This window comes from Rhinoraja longicauda, chromosome 12, assembly GCF_053455715.1.
Source record: "Rhinoraja longicauda isolate Sanriku21f chromosome 12, sRhiLon1.1, whole genome shotgun sequence".
NCBI lineage: Eukaryota > Metazoa > Chordata > Chondrichthyes > Rajiformes > Arhynchobatidae > Rhinoraja > Rhinoraja longicauda.
The window spans coordinates 22,694,934-22,707,211 of record NC_135964.1 but is presented as its reverse complement, the minus strand read 5'-3'; the positions used below and the strand labels follow the sequence as shown (position 1 = coordinate 22,707,211).

The window sequence follows — 12,278 nt, the reverse complement described above, 5'->3', positions numbered from 1 at the left end:
GTGCCGCGGCCCAGCGCCGTCGTGAACCAGATGAACACACACACAAGATCAGCGGACCAGGCAGCATCTGTGGAAAAGTGGAGCACAGTTGAGGTGACAGGAGGGATGGCCAGTTGTGCAAGCAACGTTGCAGAGCGGTGGAGCCTGAAGCATATGTCCCGTTGGAGACACAAGGAACTGGATATGTTGGGTGTATGGAACAAACTGCCAGAGGAGGTAGTTGAGGCAGGGACTATCCCAACATTTAAGAAACAGTTAGACAGGTACATGGGTTGGACAGGTTTGAAGGGATGTAGACCAAACGCGGCCAGGTGGGACAAGTGTAGCTGGGACGTGTTGGCCGGTGTGGGAAAGTTGGGCCGATGGGTCTGTTTCCACACTGTATCACTCTATGACTATGACTCTTTCTGGAATTTGGAGCAAAACGCAAAGTGCTGGAAGAACACTGCGGGTCAGGCATTATCTCTGCAGGAAATGGAGATGCCCCTACACAGATGCTGCCCGGCCCACTGAGTTGCTCCAGCACTTTGTGTTTTACTTCTACATTGACCCTACTTTGGTTGAAACAACAGTTATCAAGTCAAGTCAAGTCAATTTTATTTGTATAGCACATTTAAAAACAACCCACGTTGACCAAAGTGCTGTACATCTGATTAGGTTCCAATGGAAAAAAAATGAAACATACAGTAGCACGCAAACAGTTCACAGCGCCTCCTCAATGAGCCTCAAACGCTAGGGAGTAGAAATAGGTTTTGAGCCTGGACTTAAAGGAGTCGATGGAGGGGGCAGTTCTGATGGGGAGAGGGATGCTGTTCCACAGTCTAGGAGCTGCAACCGCAAAAGCGCGGTCACCCCTGAGCTTAAGCCTAGACCGCGGGATAGTGAATAGCCCCAAGTCGGCCGACCTGAGGGACCTGGAGTTAGAGAGGGGGGTTAGAAGATTTTTGATGTAGGGGGGGAGTGTCCATTTAGGGCTTTATACGTGAATAGGAGGAGCTTGAAGTTGATTCTGTACCGTACAGGGTAGTTATAGAGTAGTGCAGCACACAAGCGGGCCTTTCCCCCCATATTCATGCTGACCTTTTCCCCATTAACACTAAATCCATTTGCCTGCTTATGATCCATATAATTCTGTTGGACGGAGACACAATAAACTGCAGACGCTGGAATCTTGAGGAAAACAAAAAATGCTGGAGGAACTCAGGGGGCCAGGCAGCATCTGGGGAGGGAATGGATTAATGATGTTTCGGATTGGGACGTTTCGGGACCCGACCATTCCCTCCTCCGATGCTACCTGACTTGCTGTGTTCATCTTATTCTGTGCCTTTCCTACTGAGATGTCTGTTAACTGTTGTGATGGCATCTGGCTCCACCACCACTGGCAGCAACTGCGGTCTGTCAAAAAAACGTACCCTTAACTTGCCTTTAAAACTCCTTCTTCATACCTTAGATCGATGTCCTCTTGTTTTTGATACATCTTCCTTGGGGAAGAAAAGTTTCCAATTATTTACACTACCTCTGCCTCGTATAATTTCATATACCTTGATAGGGACATTCCTTTGCCTCCTTCAATCCAGAGAAAGAAAGTCTAGCTTTTTCCCCATAACTAAAGACCTAAATTCCAAGGCAACATCTCAATGAATCTCTTCTGCACTCATCAATGCATCCACATCCTTCAGCGTGACAACCAGAACTGCACACAATATCCCAATGGTCCAAACACCTTTTTGCAAAATTGCAACATAACATACCATTTATAGAGTCATGGAATAATACAAAATGGAACCAGGCCCCTCAGCCGAACTTCACCCATAGGGACCAAGTTGCCTAACCAAGGCAGTCCCACTTGCCTGTGCTTCGCTTTTAATCCCTCTAAACATTTCCTATCTGTGTACTTGTTCAAATATCGTAAATGTTGCAATCATACCTGCTTCTACTACTTCATCTGGCAGCTCATTCCATATTCACGCTAACTTCTGCTTGGAAATGCTGCCTTTTAGATCTTTCCTCTCTCACCTTAAATCTATGTCTTCTAGTTTTAGTCTCCTCTATCCTGGGGAAAAGGAAGCCTATTTACCTTATCCATGCCCCCCTCATGATTCTATATACCTCTTTAAAGTCACTCCTCAGCCTCTTGCACCACATGTATAAAATATCAGCCTCTCCTTATAATTCAAACCTTCCAGGCTGGATAACCTCAAAATATTTTTACATCCTCTGCAAATTAATTACTGCAGGCAACCAGATCTGTACACAGTACTCCAATCATTCAGTACTACAGTACTGAATAGTACTACAGTCATTCAGAATCCACTTGATGTTGGATATTCGTGTTTGAGAGCTTGAGAATCAGATGAGCGAATAGGTAAATTGGAACCCAAAGACAGAGGTTAAAGGTGAGGGGGTATTTAGAAAGCAAAATGCAATCGGAGTGTATTGGGAGTGGGCAAAAGGTACAAGCACAAGTATGCATTAGCAAATCAAATCCAAATTAGGTGTGATAATGATAACAGAAATTTGGCTCAATTAACAGCTGTCTGTATGGAGTTTGTGCATTCTCCCTGTGACCATGTGGGGTTTCTCTGGGTTCAACGGTTTCCTTCCACACTCCAAAGACGTACAGATTTGTAGGTTAATTGGCTTCGGTAAAATTGTAAATTGCTCCTGGTGTGTAGGATAGTGTCACTGGTCGGCCGAAGGGCCTGTTCCGCCAAAGTATTTCTAAGGTCCAAAGTCTGAGCATTAACTATTCCTAGTAACACGGTGCTGCTTAGGAGGGAAAGGGAAGAAAAAAGGTGTAGCAGCGTTGATAAAGAGAATATTTCAATGTTGGAGAGAGAGGATAGTGCAGAGCAGTCAAAGATAATACTTAGTTCGAGATAAGGAATAATAGAGGAAACATCATTCTTCTGCATGTTTTCAAGGGGCCACTAATGAATGAGAATGATATAGAGTAGTAAATAAGCAGAGATATTGGGGGTGTAAAAACTAGAGGGTAGCTGTTAGAGATAACCTTCTGCTGCATAATGTTTGTTGCTATTTTGCAGATGCAATCACCACATAACAAGTGATTTGATGTGAACTTCAATATTTTACATAGTATTCTATATAGTACTATATTATATAGTATAGTAAAACAAAGACAGAAAATATTGAACCTGGGTTGTGCCGCTGAGATTTTACTATAGTTAATTATAGCCAAACAACCTTTCAAATGTACTGAAATAATTCGATATGTGTGCTATAATTTCTTTCAAAAAACAATTGGATTCTACAATTAAAGTAACAAAACATAGTATTGATTTTTCATCTTTATCTTAATTCTATGCATATTTCACACTCTTAAGTAATCTTCTGTAAAGTGTATAACAATTTTATTAAAAAAAAAATTGCTATCTTGCTTGCAGTTCATTGGAATTTTTCAAAGGGCTGCTCAGCTTATTTGAAGAGTTGCAAGATATCACTGATTACCTGTAGATGGCACCAAATCGCAAGTCATGTTAGGAAAGAAAGAAATTCACATTAACAAACCCACAATTTTTTTATAGGCAGCATTCGTTAAGGTCAGTAGTATGCATCGTTACTTTGCTACTAATCAGAAATTCAACCCAATTACAGAAAGTGATCCAAATATTTCTGCTACATGTTGCATTCCACTGGAAATTAACCCTTTATTTCAGGAGATTCTATGACAACTTTGCAAAAGTTATCAATCCTGGTTCTATGTGAAAAAAAATCTATGAGCAATAAGCAGAATATTGTGCATTGCTCATCGGTTCTGCAAAAACAGGCTTAGAATAAAATACATTTAAAAGGGTTCAAAATGGGGAATAACGCTTGCTTTAGCAACCTTTCTGAAGCCAGAGCTTTTATTCCAACATACGTCTAGTTCTGTGGTCTTTGACCTTTCCTGTCACCTGCACATAACCTTGGACTTATTTTTCATTTTTTTGTTTGTTCTCCGCTTCATAAATCGCCAGAGGAAGCAAAACTTTATTGATAGCGAAGGACAAAAGGAACCAGCTTATTGAAATTCATGCTTCTCCATTCAAGCACTATTATGGATTCAAGAAATATTGATAGATCCATCTTGAGTCATAGAAATTGCCAGTCACTGAAGAAAAAGTGGACACAGATGAAATGTTGATGATTGAACTGATGAGCTCTCAACTTTTCTTATTGTAGACTACTTAAAAAAATAGCACCTATACCCCATTTAGCAAACCTCAAGGATTAAAATTCAACCTGTTTAGATTATAAGTGATACAGCAAGCGTCACATTAACATTTCTTTCAGACAGACAGATTTTATTCTTTATTTGACGGATGTCTGGTATTTGAGAAAAAAGTGACTATTAAACTGGGGACAGGTATTTTAAGCATACACCAATGTCCTGATGAATTGAAATCACAGTGCATTTGACCTTGTTCCCATCAATTTGATGATCTATCAAGTGTCAAATGGGCTACTTTCTGAAGTACCTGGATCTGAATTTTTATTACTAAACGAACTGAAGCTGAATTATATGGTGTGTATATCTCCTATACCTGATTTTTTCATAAAACTGTTTAAGAGGAAGCATTGATGAAAGATGTCAAAATACTTACAGTGCAGGATACTTGACTGACAAAACTCTTCCAACACATAGCAACTGAATATCAGCTGAATGACACACATTTAAAATTTAATTCTACTTTGGATTCCAACTCAATGGTTCTAGATTGATATTTTCAAATTTATTTGTAGAAAATAACTTACATTTAAAAATATTCTGCCAAACATGAAACGTTTTACAAAAATAATATTTGTGATAAACTAGTCTGATTCAAATACACAAAACAACACACTGCATCTTCAGCAAACGTATATTCATTCAAAGTATTCATTTTAGAGGAAAGTTTCCTGAAGTACAACTAAACTAAACTTTTAAAATATTAAGTGAATCAAGTGGTGTGGGGTTAGGGTTAGTGCAAGAAAGTGGTGTTGAGGTGAAAGACGGATAAGGCATCATTGCTTATATTTCCTATATTTATACATAACACATTCATCATATTGTCAGGCTGGCGTGAAATTGATATTTACATTAAAAGAAAATTACAATCTTGAGTCTATTTACTATGATTGAAAGTTGTTTCTGTGAATTATTGTGTGATTAATTTATGTGATTAAATTTTGCTTGTTTCTGAACAGCTTATTTTATTTCATATAACTGAAGGCACTAATATATCAATCTGTTAATAATATTTCCATTCACCTCCCTTTGTTAATACTCCAGTTAATAAATCATAGTAATTTCTTCAGCAATTCAGATTCTTTGGACTGAAATTTTGTTTAATATACCCTGAAGTTATAATGACATTTCACAAATTCATGCATAATTAAGTAAAAATTACCAGCTTCAGCAATTTCAGAAAGCGAAAACCATAAGAACCCATTTCAAAACAGGATGAAACCATAATTGGTAATAGAAAAAAAAAAATCATGTTTTGTTAGATTTAAGAGAATGATGTATTTATTGACAGTGAATAATCCAATGCAGAGGGAAAGTTGTATGCTCAAGATGCTCCCCAGTTAATGAGACGCTAAATTAAGATATTTATCTGTTCGTATTGTTCCAATGACTGTTAAAAGCCTTGTAGGGCTATTTGAAGAATTTCCCTGTGGTCCGGCCACTAAGACTATTAAAAAAATCTTGAGGTCATTCATCTTACTGTTGTTATTGAGATCTTGTGTGCAAAACCCTTGATGCTAATGTTTTAGCTGCAAGCCATGACTTTACATCAATATAATTTATTGCACGTAATCTTTATAAAGAGGTGGGAAATGAATTTAAATCTTCACCTGAATTTGGAAGTAGATAAAGAAAAAAACCGGGCAAATGTCCAATCCATTCCTCCACACCCTCTGTACAATTTAAAACAAACTCTTTTCTGTCTTTCCTAATACTTTCGAAGATCATTGGCTTGAAATTCTAACTTGCTTTCTTATTTCTGCAGACCCTGTGTGACCTGCTGAATTACTCAACCATTTTTTTTTCAGAAATCCACCATCTGTAGATTTCAGTATGAGCATTGAATTCTCCAATTTTAGATAACTTACCTACAATCAACCTCCCCCTTCTCTTCTTCTCCCCTCTCTTCTTTTCCCTGTGCCCCACCTGGATTCAAACCCATTTGTCCCCTTCCTCCTCCCCTCCCCCATCCCTCCTGTCCCCTTCCACCTATATTTATTCCTCTGGCTTCAGAATTGGCATCTCTTCTATCCTTATCTCATACTCTTGTCTTTTCATCTCTGACCTTTCTCTAATTATCTGCCTATCAAATCCCCACCATCATCTATATCCACCTATCACTTGCCGAGGCTTTCTCCTGACCCCACCTCTTTTCCAGTGTTCTCCCCGCACCACAACAGTCTGAAGAAGAGTCCTGACCTGAAACGTCACCTATCCATGTCCTCCAGAGATGCTGCCTGATCCGCAGAGTTACTCCACCACTTTGTGCCTTTTTTTGTGAACCAGCATGTGCAGTTCCTTGTGTGTCTGTCGGTAGATTTCTGATTTTTCAATAGGAAGTTATGTTGGGTTGCAGTTGCTTTTGGTGCAATCATCTAGTTCTACATCATTGACATTATGATTGTATTCCAAAAATTGCAAATACAACTGCACAGAATCAACGATATTCTTCAGATTATACCGTAAATCTACTTGAAAAATCAGAGAAACACAAGAGACTGCAGATGCTGCGATATGGAGAAACAAAAAATCTGCTGGGGGAACTCATCAGTTTGATCAACACCTGTTGTGGGGGGGGGGGGGGGGGGGAGAAATGTTGACGTTTCTGGTTTAAAACCCTGCATTTGGACACTGTGTCCTATTCCAAGGTTTTGATAGTTCCTTTCCTCCCACAGCTGCTGCCTCTCAACCTTATGAATTCCTCCAACAGATTGTTTACCACTAGAAATATCAGTTTATGCAAAACTAGAAAAGGGAAGAGAGCAAGAACCTATATTTATTTAATACTTTTAACATTCTCAGGAAACGGCTTGCAATTGTAGAATTATTTATAATGTGATACTGGAACAAAGGAGGAGGGCTGGACAAGCAGCAATAAAATAAGAGGCTAGTTAATCTATTTTGTTCGTGGTTGACTGACTGTTAGTTAGATCACCAGAGGAGTCCATTTCTGAACAGTGCTAATTCTTAGATGATTTTCTACATCTACCAGACATATAAGGGAAATTAAGCCATGGTTTGTTGTTACATCTGTAACATGGTACTCTGGCATTGCAGAACTCTCTCAGCACTGCCCAGATTAAGCTGAATACTTTTGGATTCATATATTTTTCTATTTAAAGGCAGACATTTAAATGTGATCTCATGACCTTGAGAAATAAATATTTCTCCGATATAAGATTTCCTTTCTGAAAATTCTAATGTTACTCAGTATGCTATTTTAACAGTCTACAACATTCTTGTGAAGGAACGCCACAAATGTTATATAAATATGAATGAATTGTCAGCCTATGTCAATGTCTTCTTTATGTTTCTTAGTCTCTAACACCTATTTAAATTTCTCTCAAAGCCTATCCTGCCAACATAACAGTCCTGTTCTCACTATTAATCCCCATGAATATCACCTGCAAACAAAATTTTATTTCTGCCCCATGATTTCTACTAGTGGTGGCATCTCAAACTCCGAAGGTCCAATTTCACCCTCTGGTTCCTTATTCCTAGTCTGCAGCGCATGCCCTCTGCCGTTATCATTGTCACAGCGTTCAACTGCTCGGATCCTGTGGTTTGAAACTCACCCAAAACCCCTTCCACATTTAAAGCCTCTCTAAATCAGTCCCTCTGATTTCACTTAGCTCTTTCACATAGGTCTCTTAGTCTTCAGTTTATAGCATCACAGAATTGCTACGACAAAGAAGGAGACTGCCTGGCATAGTGAGACCAGGTCTTTTTAGGACAATTCAATCAGTCCTGTTTCCCCCATCTTTCCCTTGAGTTCTGCAATTTTCATTTCCTAAATACCCATTCAATTATCCTGTGAAATTCCTGACTTAATTTCTTGCCACCACTCTTACAGGCTTGTCTAGGAAGGAACGACAGATGCTGGTTTAGATCAAAGGTAGACACAAAATGCTGGAGTAACTTAATGGATCAGGCAGCATCTCTGGAGAAAAGCAATAGGTGATGTTTCAGGTCGAGATCCTTCTTAGTTCTAATTTTCGACTGTGCTTGGTTTAAAAAACATCCTCATGTTATTTCTGCAATTAATCTTCCATCAAACATTCTCAGAAAAGAGAAGAACAACCCAAACTGTCCAATGCAACCTTATAACTCGAATAACTCATCATTGGAACCATTCTAGTAAATCTTTGAAGAACACTCCTTTAGGTTCATCACATCCTTTTCTAAAACATGACTAAAATTGCATCCAATACTTTATTGCCACTGAACCAGTGTTTTATAAATATTAAACACAAACTCTGTGCTTTTATACTTTGTCTCAATCTCTGCCCATGTATAGAAACAAGGAACTGCAGATGCTGGTTAATACACAAAAAAACACAAAGCGCTGGAGTAACTCAGCGGGTCAGGCAGCATCCCTAGGGAACATGGATAGGTGACATTTCGGATCGAGACCCTTCTTCAGACTGAAGAAGAGGCTCAACCCGAAACGTCACCTAACCATGCTCTCCAGGGGTGCTGCCTGACCCGCTGAGGTACCTCAGCACTTTGTGTCCTTCTACCCATATATACCTGGTTCCCTCTTTTCAAGTCCCTGACTACCTCCTCCCTTTGTCCCTGACTACCTCCTCCCTTTACAGAAAAGGTACTTTGAAAGTTAATGTTGTTACCTGAGGTCGCAAAGTTCTGGAGTTACTCAGCAACCCGAGAGAATATGGATAGATAATGTTCTGTATCGGGATCCTTCTTTATACTGATTGGGGGGGGGGGGGGGGGGGGGGGGGGGGGAGAGGGGGGGAGGAAAGGAGAGGCAGGACAAAGCATGGCAGGTAATAGGTGGACACAGGCAAGGGAGGGTTGATAGGCAGATAGTTGGAACAAAGTCCAGAGGTTAAAGCAGGTGTGAAGCAGAAGGATTGAAGAGTTGCAAATTGTGAAGTCAGAGGGGGGAAGGAATATAGGAGGAGAAAAATAGGTGTGTCCAAGTGGGACACAGGGGAGGGGAGGGGGAGAAAGGGAGGGGGGGGGGGGGGGATTGTGGGGGAGAAAGCCGAGGGGGAGGTGTTAGGGGTTACCTGGGATCTTCTGTTTCAGTTACCTGTTTTATTTTATAGAAGTGATGCCATAAAGAGGGGATTTAAATCATTTTAACTTGCTCCGCATATTCTATTTATAACATTGACTTTTACCTGCAAAAATCAATACATGGTTGTAAAGTTGTTTTTAGAAGCAGTATTTCACTACAATTAATGACAGACAACACTCAGAATGTCCTGATCAGATTCATGAAATACACAAATGTACACTCCCCACAGAACAAATGCATAGGGCGATGCCCTGTCATACTTGTCAAATTACATATTGAGCATCATATTAAACATTTGACTTTTTTCCCCCCTTTTGTAATTCCTTGTATATTTTATTGATGCTGTCAGCACTCTTAACCATTTTTACTTACAAATCTTCTCTTATGATTGACAGGTACCAGATGGCAAGGCTTTTTAAAGATTGCTGTGTCAGATGGCTTCAGTTATGACACAAAAGATTCAATTTGGAGTATAATAGAAAGTAAGTAAATAGAAACAAGATAGAGATCTCTTTTCTGTGGCAGATCAGGTACAGGTATCAAAAGAGGATCAGAAACATAATGTAGAATCAGTTCATTCTTGCCTTTGGATATTGATTATACTTTTAGGTACAAGGGAGCTGGTGTAACTAAATTCAATTATACTCTATAATGAATATTGTCATCATTTCAGTCAGGAAATACTTGGCACCTTCAAGCTGCTGTATCAAACTATCTTCAGTAGAATTTGATTCTTGTAATACATTTTTATGTTAAATGTTGGTAATTCCTAATAGTGTATCTTCATTTTAAATAGACATTTACAGATATGAAATACAGTTCTGATTATAATCAAATCCAATTACCATCTACCCTTGATATTACAGACCTCCTTATAACGGATTTGGTTATAGTGGACGAAGTGTGCCCACAGCAATCAGACACCACTGTCTCTTTAAGAACACAGGTGACCGTTAGGTGGTTGGAGTGAATCCCTTACTCGGCTATAGTAGACAATCGGCAATAATGTACACCATTCCCCCCCCCCCCCCATAGTCTGTTATAATGAGGGTTATCTGTATGGTGTTTAGAACAAAGACATTCAGTCCAATCATGCCCGTGCCAGGCATTATTAATTAGAAATATATCCTATTAGTTCCACTATGATCTATTCCTATATTTCTTTTTGGCCAAAAAAATAAAGTTGAGGAGAACAATTCAGGCATGAGGCAAGATGGTGGGAGCCTTTGCTTGGAATGAGTTGCCATTTGTATAGAACATCAAATGCACCAATCATGGTGGATGCAGGCTATCAACAATAGCTTGCAAACTCCGAATGCCAGCTTAAATAGGACGAAAGATGGACTGTTCTTTGGCCTTCCATTGCTCCAGTGGTGTGCAGCGGTTTCTCAAAAACATCGTCATAAACAATCTGGTTGCTTCAGGAATGTCTTTGGCAGCACCCTCATGGGCCCAACACTGAAGGGATAGCAGGCAACACTCTGAATCAGTGTCTAAGCAGCCTAATTCTACCTCTGCAGAAGCTAAAGAAGTCGGACCATGTGGAACTGTGTAGAAAATGAAGGGCAAACGTTTGTCAACGCACAAGGTTTCTTCTACAAATATGCCGTAGAAAGTATTTTATCAGGATGCATCACAGCATGGTTTGGGAACAGCTCCATCCAAGAGCACAAGAAATTGCAAAGAATTGTGGATGCAACCTAGAATCATCACACAAACCAACCTCCCTTTCACTCCCTCTTCTCCCATCAGGCAAGAGGTATGGAAGTTGAAAATGCACACCTCCAGATTCAGGGATAGTTCTTCCCAACTGTTATCAGGTGACTGAACCATCGTACCAGCAACTGGAGAGCAGTCCTGAACTACTATCTACCTCATTGGAGACCCTCGGACTATTGTTAATCGGACTTTACTGGACTCTATCTTGCACTAAACGTTATTCACGTTATTCCCTTTATCATGTATCTATACACTGAGGATGGCTCGATTGCTATCATGTATTGCCTTGCCGCTGACTGTGATTTGCACGCAAAGCTTTTCACTGTACCTTCACACGTGATAATAAACTAAACTAAATTAAGGTTGTATAAGTGTCTGTTTTACAGATAGTGTAAAAGTTTTCATATCAATTTTGAACTGGATAAATGTTACATTGTACCTTTTCACTATTCATACTATTTTAGTGGTTGGAAAGTGGTCTTTTTAGTTGGGTGTTGATGGTTGGAAAGATCTGAATTGAGTGTGAAAGTGGGGCTTGGTTGTTTTCAGAACTGCATCAAGTTGATTACATTGCAGGAGGAAGAGCATTGGTGGACAGTGGGAAGGGCAAACTAGGCTTTTGGCCGGGCTGATTGGATGGGTGGTCTGATGGTACCTGAGAATAATAGTAAAAGCTGAAATATGGATGTGCAATGCTCGCAACTACTGCCACTTGTCTTCATCTTCCTCAGAATCTTCCAGCGATGTCCTGTGCTCTGTGCCTCCCTCTTCCTGTGAGGTCAAAACTTGCCGCTGTGAAATGATGTGCAAACTACAACATGCACAGCCATTCTGGAGACCCGTTTGTTGTGTTCTGCGGAAAACTTCCAATGCAACAGAAATGCACGTTTAGTACACCAATGACTTGTTCAACCTGAAAAATGCTGGAATCAGGCAGCGGGTCAGGCAGCATCTCTGGAGAATATGGATAGTCTAGTTTAATTTAGAGATACGGTGTGGAAACAGGCCTTTCAGCTCACTGAGTTCGGGCCGGCCAACCGTCATCTGTACACTAGTTATCCCAGTTTCGTTCTAGGGGCAATTTACAGAAACCAATTTAACCTGCAAACCTGCATGTTTTTGGAGTGTGGAAGAAGCCAGAGCAAAGGGAGAAAATCTACGCGGTCACGGAGAACATACAAACTCCGTACAGACAGCACCTGCGGTAACGATCATACCCAGGCCTCTGGTGCTGTAAGGCAGCAACTCTACCACTGTGTCCCCTTAGTCTGAAGAGGAGTTCCA

General features: G+C 40.1%; 1 long non-coding RNA gene across 1 annotated transcript; it reads left to right on the top strand.

Annotated features, from left to right (window-relative positions):
* Positions 1-29: 29 nt before the first annotated feature.
* On the top strand, positions 30-10,334 carry LOC144598520 (uncharacterized). The gene is made up of 3 exons (XR_013547873.1): positions 30-93; positions 9,671-9,757; positions 10,142-10,334. It is a non-coding gene; the product is annotated as an uncharacterized LOC144598520 (long non-coding RNA).
* Positions 10,335-12,278: the final 1,944 nt, after the last annotated feature.